The sequence below is a fragment of the Anas platyrhynchos genome, chromosome 3 (assembly GCF_047663525.1).
Source record: "Anas platyrhynchos isolate ZD024472 breed Pekin duck chromosome 3, IASCAAS_PekinDuck_T2T, whole genome shotgun sequence".
Classification (NCBI taxonomy): Eukaryota; Metazoa; Chordata; class Aves; order Anseriformes; family Anatidae; genus Anas; species Anas platyrhynchos.
The window spans coordinates 35,342,416-35,354,783 of NC_092589.1; positions in this window are offsets into that span (position 1 = coordinate 35,342,416).

Below are 12,368 nucleotides of genomic sequence, written 5' to 3' on the forward strand. Positions count from 1 at the left end.
CAGCTCGAGTTTTACGGGACAGTTTTCCTAAACGTGTAGAAGCACCCGGGGAGCTTTAGGAAATAGCAGGATAAATATTTGTTCCCGGTAGCCCCGCCGCACCAAGACAATGAGGCGGCGCCCACGCGGCCACGCACGGCACCACGGCCACGCACGCGGCCCCGGCTGGCCGCAGCCCACGCCTGAAAACCAGGGCTCACTTTTCCATTAGAAGGACTAAATCCAGCAGGATTAACATGAAAAAGACCCCCCTCAACTGCAACCAGATGCGCGCATGCCCCGACGCGTCCGTCTATCTGCGTGTACGCGTCTCTTTTCCCGACCACAGCCACCGAGCATCAAATCCGGCACTTTCCAAAATAAAGAAAAAGATCGTTTCCAGCCTGTAGCACGGGCTCAGATCTCAGCCTGCGTTTCCCCGGCCAAGCTAATAACCAAAATATGGAGGCAGCTCCGAATGGAAATGCTGGAGACGTAATTCCAGGGGATGTGAATGGCTAATTCTGTACATTCAAATGAAACAGAGGGGAAATATACTGAATGGAGCCCATGTATAAGATCATATGAAATGTAAAAAGACTTGTTGTTCTGCGCACACACTGCCTCTTCAATCTAGTTCTGCTTAAATGCCCATTCTTTTCGTTTGGCATCTCCTTGTCCCTCTATGGCTGGCTCAAAAGAGGAACGAAATAATGACACAAAGATTTTAAAAAACTCGGCCCCAGCTGCAGCAGGGAGAAGCCTGAAGCGAAACGTGAGAGCGTACGGCTCTTTGTTAGGGTTTCCTTGGCTATAGAATATGGTATATGAAACGCCTGGCGGATCCCGTTTGGTCCTATGGAGGGAGAGCTCTTAAGGTGGCTCCCTTGGGTTCGGGGAGGGCTGTGGGAAGCCTGCCCCAAATTTGCAGTCAGCGGGCGTCCCACCTGCGCGGACCCCGGGCTGCCCACCTCCCTCTCCCCGCACCCCCAGCAGGCGGTGGGTGGTCCAGGAGCTTTTTGTTGGGTTTTGTGTTTTGTTGCTTTTTTTTTTTTTTTCCCTCTTTATTGTAGCTGACGCTTTACATCAGGAAACCGAACTCGGCGCTCCTCGCCGGGAGATGGTTCCAATTTATATAGGTTTCCAGGAAATAGACCCTTTTTTTTTTTCCGTGCGCTCTCGAGCAGCTCGGCATCGCTGGTGCCAGCGGCGCACAGCCACCTTCCCCAGACAGGGGCTGCTCTCAGCGCTGCGTTTCGAAGCTGGTGAAGGACACGATGCCGGTTCCCCCGATGGTGCTGGGATCCCCCGAGCCAGCATCACCGCCGTGACAGCTCTGCGGCCAACCTGTGCCACCTCGAAGGGTGACAAAGCCGCTCAGCTGACAGCCTGCTGTGGTGTCGGGATGTGGGGGCAGCCTCTCGGTGCTCTCGGGGCTGGCTCTGAGCACGTGGGGAGCACAGGGCACCCCCGTGCCTTCGACTACCCCGGCTGATCCCCGGAGAGGAGGGGTGCGGGCACATCAGGAGATTTGTCACCCGCTTTGTCCCCAGGGCTGGTGAGGAGCCGCACGTTCCCCCGCGGCTGCCGAAGCCACCTCATGACGCTGGCACGCGTGGCTGCCAGCAGGCTCGCGCGGTGCAGCGGGGCCGTGTGACAGGCTGGCTGCTATTCCCGGTCCCCAGGGAGGCTGTGGGGACTGTCACACGCAGCCAGAGTCACCCGGCGGCAGCGCACGAGCCAGGTGAGCCCAGCTGTGGGGTCGGCAAGTTCCTAATGAGCTCAGCGTGTCAGACCGGCCAGCTGCTCACGGCCACCAGCCGAGGACGAGCTACGTGCCGGGCAGCGCGTGCTCCCCTGCTCCCTGCTTCCCAAAACCCAAAACCCCTTCCATGTCCACCCCATGCAGGTGCTGACCCGCAGACAGACAGACAGGAGCAGAGCAGCGGTGCAGGGAGATGCCTTCCCCACCAGGGAGGCTGGGGGTGCCACGGGGTGCCCCAATCCACCCGCTCGCCCCCACTCCACACAAAGGATCCTACAGGATTTAGGATCCTTTAGGGCGGCACGCAGAAACACCTCACTGCAGACCGCGAGGCCATACAACTGGTTTGGGCAAGGGGTGATGAAAAATGCTGCATCCTGCTGAAACTGCTGTGGAATTTAGGTCAGGCAGGTGGAAATATGTGGGCTGGAGCGGGATCAGCAGGCAGGAACCCGTGCCCAAACGGTGCTGAAGGTACCAGCAGACCTACAACCTACAACCAGCCGTGGTGCCCAAGGAGGCAGGATACCACCCCCGGGCACCCCGGCTGTGCTGGGGGACAGGAGACTCATCCATCCCGAACGTGGCCATGCTGAGGTTTTCTGTGGGGTCTCTTGCCCACCCCACAGCCTGGCCCTGCTCCCCGGCACTGTGCTGGCACCAGGGATGTGCCCCAGCCAGGAGCCAGAGCAAAGGGCTGGAGGGGAAGGTGATGGTGACACTTCTGTCCCAGAGAGGTGCCGCTCTCTGGGACCTTCTCCAAAGCTCCCCCTGAGCATTTTTGTACTTGAAGTTCTCCCAAGTTCTGTGCGCACAGGGGACAGGACCCGGGGCTGTGTGCAGCAGCCGCTTCTGCTCCTCCATCGCATCCATCCCACAGCTGTGCCAGCGATGTGCTGCAAATCCCAGCAGCAGCTGGAAGCGATGGGCCCACACAGCCCCAGGTGATGCCTTGGAGACCCCTGGTTGGGGTTGAGCTGGGGGCAAGCAGGATGGGGTCTGTGAGCACCTCCAGGGCCTGAGGCAGCAGCTTCAGGGCAGGGGGATGTTCCTGGGAGAGGCAGGGCCCAGAACTGTGCCCCATGGCCTTGCCCAAACCTCCCCGAGGGGTGCATGGAGAGCATCCGAGAAGTCCCCTGGTCCAAAACCCTTGGGGTTGGGCTCAGCTTGAGCGAGGCTCCTGGGGGGCCGGCTGGGACCCCAGGGCTGCCCCCCAGGGTGGAAGGGTGCGGGCCAGGAGGTGCCAGAGGCACGGTGGCATCTCGGCGAGGACACCTTAAAGTGGAGGCCCGCGGGCTGCCTCCCGCCGCCTGCCTGCTCCTCCATGCTCCTCGCTGGGAAGCAGCTGACTCGGGGCGGCTGCCAGCGCTGCTGGCTGCTGGATCCGGCCGCTGCAACGTGCAGCCTGACATGTAAACCGGGCAGGCCTATGCTAATGGCTGGGGGAGGGCGCCTGGCGCAGGGGCGAGGGGGAACGGAGGTGGAGGCCGGAGCCCAGCCAGCAAATTCCCCCCCTCTCCCTCCTTCCTTCCCTCCCTCCCTCCCTCCCTCCATCACCACCTCCCCACATCCATCTGCCTCCCCTCCTCCTCCTCCTCCTCCTGCTTTTTCCTCCATTCATAAAATCCGGGCGGCACTGCCATCTACCGTAGCGTGTGACGGCCGCCCCGCTCGGCCTGCGGGCAGCCTGGGAACCCCGCAGCCCCTACGGACCCCAGCCCGCTCCCCGCAAACCCCCATCCCCACAGTGCCCCGAGGGGATCTCCAGCCACCCCTCCTCGTGTTCCCCAGAGAGCCAGGGGCATCCCACAGGGCACAAAGTTGGGATTTCTCCACCTATCCATCTATCTACCCATCCATCCATCCATCCATCCATCCACCCGCCCAGCCCCTCAGGCCTGCCATGGGTGGAGCTGGGGGGTCTCCATGGGGCAGCACGGCCACACCACCACCCACCAAGCAGTTGGGAGCAATGGGGTGGTGGAGACAGCCATCTGCCTCAGCTGCCCGGCCTCCAACCCGCAGGGAAACCCTCAGCTCGCAATTCCGAGCGCCTCCTGCTAACCACCCAGTCCTCTCCCGAGATGGGGAGATAAGGGAGGTGAAAGCCCAGCGGCTCGTGTACCGAGCCCAGGGCCTGAGGCTTTGAGAAAAAGGTGGAAGTAGCACGTGCTGGCCAGGACAGGGGTGGGAGCTGGCCACCAGACAAATCCCCTGCTCATGGAGAATCCCCCCAGTGCCAATTTGCCTCTCCGTGAGCTCCGTGGTCCGCAGCAGCCTCCCCAGGCCCACCGAGCTCTTTGTTCACCCACGCTCCCCGCCCCGGGCCCGGAGCCAGCGGAGCAGGAGAAGGGGAAGGTGGCGAATTTGGAGCTTCCCAGCGGAGCGACCCCGCACGTGGGTCAGCCTGTGCGGCGTGCGCGCAGGTGGGAGCGCCGGCTCTGCGGGCTGAATGGGGAGCACTGTCTGAGCATCTCCGCGGGGAAGAGAGGGAGAGGAAGGGAGGGAGAGAGGGGGAGAAGAAAAAAAAAAAAATCTGGTGAGTGCAGCGTTTGCAAAATGAGCTGGCGGTAAATAGCTGGAGGATAGACAGCGTCTCGCTACGTGAGGCGCCGCACGGAGAGCTGCACCTGAGCGAGGCTGGGCCACGGCTCAGCGCCGTGCGGCACCTCCCGACGGGTCCTCCCCGGCTCCCCTGCCTCTGACAGCAAAACCCAGTGGGAAAAAGGGTCCCCCCCTGGGAAGGAAAAGGCTGGGAGAGGCAGGGCTGAGCTCAATTCGTGGTCCAGCTCGTGTGTGCCTCCGTTGTGGGAAGCATTTGGCGGCAGCAGCCTCATGGTGACAGGGGGACCCCTGAGCTTGGCATCTCCCCGTGCCAGCGAGTGCCGAATCCTCTTTGTTCCCCTCGCAGGGCAGTGTCCTCCTGCGCTGTGCAGCCGCAGGCTGAGACCCAGCACACCTCGCCTCACCTCGGCACAGCAGGCGGGACGCCAAAAAAATAGGGCAGGACCCACGCAGCGCCCGCAAACCGTGGCCCCCACAGAGAAAAGAGCCGCAGCATCGTCCCCGCGCTGCGAGGCGCACCCGCAGGGCTCTAGGTGACCCCCAAAAAACTGGCTCTCTGCCTTTTCCCCAGCTTCCCTCCCCGGGACAGCGGGGTGTCGCGGTCACCCTGGCGGCCAGGGCCAGCCGGGAGCGCGATGCGCGCAGGGGGGACACGCGGGACACGGAGCCACGCGGGGCCGTGGCCGCCTCCTCCAAAAAGGCTGGGCGCTGGGGGAGAGCTGCCCGCATAAGGCCGGCATCGCCTGACACCGTGCGGCTGCTGCCTGCCTTGCAGCCGGCCCGGGGAAGCCTCTGGCGAGGAGACACGGCCACGCCGCGCGTGGGGACGCGGGGAGGCGGTGGGGACGCGGGGAGGCGGTGGGGACGCGGAGAGGTGGCTTGGCTCAGCTCCGCCGTTCCCTTGCAGGCTCATAGGGTGCGCCCAGGGGGCTGCCAACCCCTAACCCCGCTTTTACAGCCCCCAGCCAGGGGCTCATCCCGTTCCCGAGCCCTTTGGCGCAGGGGCAGGGACCCCACCGGCTGCTCTCCCCGCACCGGCTCCGGTTTCTCCGAACTGGCTGCGGTTCAGAGAGATTTCGGTGTGATATTCTGCCCCTGCACGTCCCTCTGGCTGGCTGGAGACCAGCGGCGGGGGACTGAGATGTTCAGCCAGCGCATTTCAAAGAAAGGATTTTAATTAAAAAGATGCCCTGGTCAGCGGGGCACAGGTTTCTCTGGGGATGTGGGGAGTGGCGTGGGGGGAATTTGTGGCTGCCCAGGGTCAGCTCTGGGCTTGAGAGCTTCGCAAGGAAAGCAGGAGGATGAGGGGGTGCCTACGGGCACTTCCCATGTGCCCAGTGCACCCCCACCATGGGCAGGGTGCTCCTGCAAACATCTACAGTGCCCTGAAAGCACAAGGGGGTTCCCAAAGCATTTGCTGCTCCCCAAAGCCAGCCCCTCTCAGCAACCCGTCAGGAGATCTGGGCGTGGGGAGGAATCAGGCTGGGGATGCCTGTGGACTGGGAGGCTTGAAGGAGGGCCAGGCCCTCGTGTGCATCCTAAAGAACCAGGTGTATTTTGGCCTCTTGGGTGGTTCCTCACCCCTCTGGGGGAGCCGTCACCTTCCCACGTTCCTGGTACGTTCCCAGGATGCTCCTGAAAAAAAAGATCCCACATTTCAGACAAGGCAAGGGGCGTTGCTCTCCAGAAGAGCCTTGGCCCGTGCCACCGATGGCTGTGAAGGTCCCCATTTGTGCTCAGTAGCAGCGAGACAGAGGGAGAGCTGTGGAAGGATTCGGCCACCAGGATGGCAGGGGATAGAGGTGGGAAAGCCCTTGGAAATGCCTGGTGAGGTGTGAGGCAGCGAGGAAAGGGTGGGGAGCGGCTACGTGATGCTTCGCAGGGAGAACTGATCTTATTAATAAAAGCTGCTTCTTCCCAGGGTCTTGATAATCTCTCCTGCTGCAGATTATTTACAGCTGTGGAATTTAATACTCCGATGAACAAAGCTCCCCAAAGCGGAGAGGGAGCGGGCTGTTAACCCTTCTGCGCAGCACTGGGCACTTTTGACTGGGGTTTGACGTCTCAGGGCCTCTGAGCCAGCAGCGGCCACAGCTCTGCACCACATCTCTACACCCTGGTGGCTGGTATCTGGGCCAGGCTGACCACACAGACCTGACTTCTTGGACAGAGCCGTGCCCTGGGTACATCTGAGCAGAGCTTCTTGCCATTGAGTTTGCTAGCAAGCAACATGAGATGCTGTCAGTGCACTGAGCGGGGACTCCAGCAGGTTTGGAGACCCTCTCTGGCAGGCAGGACACTTCTCTCTCCTCCCTGTCCCTATGTGTGAGCCACCCAGGAGGGAACTGCCTCCGTGGGTCTGGGTTTGATGCCCCCGAGGTCCCTGTCCTTAGCTCACCTGGCTGCAGGTGAGGTCCCCTCCTCCGCAAGGCAGAGCCTAGGGACATCAAGGGCGAGGTGGCAGACAGGAGAAGCCAGTTAAACCAGCTGTTTGCTACCGTGAGCACCACGAAACACAGATTCAGGGCTGCCCAGAGCTGTCTAGGGCCTCCTGGAGGAGGGCCAAGAGCCGAGTGTAAACCTCAGGAAACAAGGGCCGAGATAGCATCTGCCATCCTACCACCTCCTCTCCTCACTTCGTCTGCTCCGCAGAGCAATGGGTTTTGTGCTGTCGGTGAACTCGATCCTTTCCCACCGCCCTCCTGATGGACGGGGATCTCCAGGGAATGCATGGGATGATCCTGAGCCGAGGTTGGAGGAGGAAGGCAAACACAGATTTGTCTGGAGCAAAGCTCAGCCACCTGGGCTGCACACAACCAGAGCAATGAACCCTTTAAACCTTAGAAATGCAGCTCATATGGCAGAGGAGCCACAGGGGATGACAGGGTCCAACAAGGGTCCTGCCAGAGGAGATTTGGTTCAAACCTGCAGCTTGCCCCAGGAGCACCCCGGTACCCAGCCCCATAGCTTTGGGCTTGCATGTTTGTTGTTAAAGAACCACGTTACCTGCACGGAGCTTGTAGCCTTCAGACATTTCCCAAGCAAGCTTGTATTTCAGAAACCCAAGTGACAGCCTGCCTGTGGCATCCACACCTCAATAACTGGGCACATCACTTCCCAACCTGCTGGGGAAGGCGTGCATACGATTACTGCCATGGAGGTAAGTGTCCAGTTTGCTTCGAGCTGCATTAACCACTGACTCCTGCTGGAGTCCTGGAGCGATGAGTTCCATGGGGTAACTTGTGCTATGGGTGACAGGAAAAATAAAATAAAATAAATAAATAAATAAATAAATAAATAAATAAAGCTGATTTTCTTTCCTCTGCCAGCCTGTTTGATAGGATGTCACCTCTACTGCTGTCTCAGACAGGGAGAATGGATGTGCCTGATGTGTTGTCTCCACCTCCTTCTTTTTATCCTTCTATCATGAGCCCTCATTAATCTTCTTTCTCTTCCAAGCTAGACACTCCTGAGCTTTCCAATTCTATTTTCTTGTTAGAGGGTGTATCTGCGAGAGGCATAGGAAAATTCCTGTCATCTACCCCTGACAGCTTCTGAGATAAGCTGACCAGCCCGCCATGCGCTAGTTCATTGAGGCTCCACCGCTGATTTATGCTACAGCATTACGAACATACTCAGTATCATTCACCACCGCATTCCTTACGCTTGAGAAGCTTACATCCAGAAAATGAGTTTGCAAGGCTGCCAGGGCATGTGTCCTGCTCCTGTGCATCCCCCTGCTGCACCCTGTGCCCCCTGCCTACCCCAGCAGGAGCTGTGTGGGATATTAACAAACGCAGCCCTGGCTCCTGCTGCCTCCCGGTCCTCTTTGCTCCCCCTGGGTGGCACAGCCACATGCAGAAGAAGAGCAGGAGGTGGCAGCCCTCTCTGCTGCTCAGAAGCATCCTCTGCTCGTGCTGGCTGTGGGCACGGAGACCAGACCCGCACCATGGTGGCAGCTAGGTGGGGACTGAAGCCATGGCCCCCCACAGGACCACTCCAGCACCCACCTCTTGCTCTGGGACGTGCAACTCACTGCAGTTTCAGGATTTAGCCCCTCTGACGGCTCTCACCCCACCAACCAAGGGCTGGCTACAAGTCCAGCAGCATGCTTTTGACCAAGGTCCAGCCTCCAGCTGCGTCCCCCTCCTCCCAGCCCCCTAAGTCCCAGCTGCCGTCCCCAGCCCTGCGGCCCATCTACCCCACTGGCACGGGGCCACGAGCCAGGGCCGCCTGCCTCCCAGCCTCTGTCTCCCAGCCTCTGTCTCCAAGCAGATGGAAGACATCAGCTCCCCACAGCATCCCTCCGTGATAATCTGTCTCGCCTGCTTCCTTTCGGGACACCCCTTCTCATGGCCAGCTAATCCCCTGTGCTTGCCTGTCTCCTTCCAGGCCCTGCAGCTCAACAGAGAGCCCTGCCCCACATCTTTTCTGGGCGAGCATCTCCTCAGAGACCATCTCTCTATACCCACGCAGGACGCCCCAAGAAGACCAGTGTCTCCCACCTCCCACCGAAGGACGTCTGGGCACCAAGTCCTGGCCATCACCCAGGGAACAGGCACCCTTGGGGGAGCTGAATCCGATGCAAACCCCACATGGGAAGTAAATGCACATGGGCAGGGCTGGCCAGGGAGACACATTGGTCACAGCAATGTCCTAGGGGTAAAAAAAAAAAAAAAAAAAAAAAAAAAAAAAGGAAAAAGGCCCTGGGAGGCCTCTGGCTCCTGGCTTCCCTTTCTCTCTGCAGCAGCTTGCAGCTCCCCCAGAGGCTGCTCAGGAGATGAGAGACAGCCTCCTCAGCACCATCCCCTGCTGGGCACTTTTCCCATATAAAAACCCTTTTAATGGCAGAATAATAAGCATAAACAGGGAGCAGGGAAGGAGAAGACCACTGGCCACCTTCAGGGAAAGGCCCTGCAGGGATTGCTACCCCCAGAGGCGATCAGATTGATTTCCCAGCAGGGTGGAAGCTGAAGGAAAGCCTCCCCTTGCAGGGCTCTGCGGGTAGGCCACCAGAGGAAGGATGCCACAAGATGGAGCCCATGAAGCCCTGCAGAGGCTTGGCATGGCCTGAGTTGAGCATGGGGCAGGCCACACGGCCCCAGCAAGCCAGTGACACACCAAATGGAGAGCCCCTTAGTGAGAAGGTGCCACAGGCGAGCACCTGAGGGTTGCCAAGCACAGGCCTGTCACCGCAGGCCTGCTGAGGCCATCGCTGTCCCGTCAGGAAAAGAGGGGTACAAGCTGCAGGAGCTGCCCCTGCGGGATGTGCTTGGCTTAGCTGTCTGCACAGCTGCTCATTAAGTCCCCAAGTGAAGGATTTAGCTCCACGTTATCACTTGACTTCCGAATAAAGCGCCTCTCCACGCTTTAATCTCAAGTCTGCTCCACTGTCTTGCCCGCTTCCTCTGGTGCCCTCTCCCCATGGGCTTTTCCCCTGTGAAATGCTGGGAAGTTATTAGCAAATATTCTGGGAAATATTTAATATCCAAACAGCAGGGTCCGTGCGTCCCATGAGGGACTAGTAGTCCTTACATCTAGGATAAGAAAAACAAGAATTGTGTGTAGGCCCCTGGGTCCTACCGGGAGACTGCTTCAAGGCTGGAGTCGTTGCTAAGAAAAAAAATAAAAAAATAATCAAGCAAACAAAACCCACAGTAAAATAGCCCTTTAGGTGAGCTACAAACAGGGTGAGCTGGAACCACACATGAACCTCTCTTCCACTTTGTGGCAGCCTTTGCACAGAAACTGAACACCCGGCACAAATAGCATTGGAAAGTAGATTATTCAGCCTTAAGTGAACGGAGGCAATTTTCCTTTTCTCAAAGAAAAGATTGTGGGGAGATCTATTCTCCCTCTTGTTAATTGTCTTGTGATTTGCTTTTAAAAATACAAAGGTATTTGTTTGCATGGTCCTTGGGGTTGGGGGACTTTCAAAGTCAAGGAAGGTTTTCTAATGGAAAAATGCAGAGCTGCTAAGTTTCCTAAATATGCATAAACACATACACTTCTTTTTTTTTTTTTTTTTTTCCATTCCTTAGCTGAACTTTGGTAGATTTATCACCCTGCAGCTGTGCCCAGTAGCATGTCTGCCCCTATAAAGTTTCTCAGTTGCCAGAATGGGCCCTGTGTGCCCAGCGCTCCCCGGAGCCACTTGGCCCTGAGATGCACCTGGACCGATTTTGCTCCCGAAGCCAAAGCCACGCTTTTCCAGGTGGCTTTGTGTTGGGAATTCCTAAGTATTTCCACTTCTGACAGCAGCAGGTTCACATGCATCCTCAGGAATTTAGAGGAATCTTAGGCAGATGATGAACTTTTTTTTTTTTTTTTTTAAGTTTGACTCCGTTGTACTTCACAGCACCCCAGTAAAATCACACAGGTAACAGCCAGACACAAAGACAGCTCTGGCTGCTCACTGAACCGGGGCAGGACCACAACCTGAGCAGCTTTAGGGATTTCCATCTTTGCAGGGGGGAAGACTTCAATGCCCAGGCTTTTAGAGCTCCTCTCCAAAGCCCCAGCCACAGGGAGCCACTAGATGGCCGGCGTGCACGCCCAGGGATGCTCAGCCAGCAATTGCAGCTTCTTCTAGGAAATAAAAGTGGAGAACCCAGCCATGCTCAATTCGTTCACTGCCCCGCCTCGCAAAGCAGCCTCCACGTCACCTCCCAGCACAGAAAGTGTCTCCTTGAAAGCGACTGTGCTCAGACAGACTGGAAAGACTGACATCAGCTGGGCGAGCATCTGCTGTGTCAAGCAGGCGGGCGGAGGGCTCACTTGTAATGCCTGCAGGGCCTAGGAGGGTTGGGAGCAGCACATTCAGCATTCACTGGCCCACAGACAGCAGCAGACAAACAGTGTGCTGCAAGCAGCAGCCGATTTTGTTTTCTGCACCGAACTGAGCAGCCCGTAGGCTCGGGTCCCTCCGGTTCACAGGGAAGCTGTGCCGAGGAGAGCAGTGCCACTACTTGCAGGTTAAAGCTAAATTTAAATACAAAGCATTGTCCTGTCTGCATTGCCTGAAGTAATGGAGTAGGAGGAGGTGCAGGGCTCTCATTTTTCTTGGACGATTTGGTTTTGACAGGGACAGCAGAGAGCACAGGGCAAACAGACCTGCCAGGAGTCCAAATCTGGCGTAGTTCAGCACTGCCGTCTCCAGATCCTTTCCTGCTGCTGAAGCCAAGGCCACGCTGATGAAGAGCTCCCCAGCACAATGGGAAAGGGAGAACAAGGCACAGGCAGCTGCCACAGCCATCAGATCCGTGAACAGCAGGCTCAGGGGACTGAAGGAAGGTGGCCTCCTGCCAGCTGCATCCCCCGCGTCCCCTTCCCCAGCACTGCCATTTCCAGGAGTGCTCCCACATCCCTTTACCCATGGCAAGCACCAAGTTGCTCTGCTTGGCTCCATTTAAAGGAAGCTCTGTGGCTCCGGGCCTACAGTTAGCACTGAAAGCAACCCAGCAGCACTTTCCCATTACTGTGCCTGAGCTGAGGAGGCGCTTGTGGACAACGGCTGGTCTCACCAACCAGCACACGCTGCCTGTTGGCAGTAGGTAACAGGCTAGCCTACGTTCCCTGATGCAGTCCCAAAAAGCAGTCCAAAAGCAAGTTTCTTCCTAGGGAGGTTTCAGCCTGAGCACAGCCCTTGTGCTGTCCAGAGAAGACAAGGTTAATTTCCTGAGGTTGATCCAGCGGATAGCATAGGCTGTGTCTCAAACCTATCAGATTCCCTTTTCCCTCCCACATCCTCTTCCCCATCTCTGGCATATCCCGTTCAACCACCCACCAGTGAAGTTGTAGGCCATCGTGCTTTCCCAGTTCCAATCTTTCCTACAGACTTTTTCTCCTAGGCAAAGATGTGGAAACAAACCCTTTTACTGAAGGTGCTCAAAGCACCAATAGTTCACCATACTGCTGTCATCTCTCCTACTCCATTCAATGTGAAGCCATTTTGTAGACCCCAAAGTCACCCCGCCAGGGACTGGGCTTCATGCCCTGCTCCAGCAGAACTGTGAGTGGCAGAAACAGGAAGAAGAAAGCATAAGAAGTACAACACAAG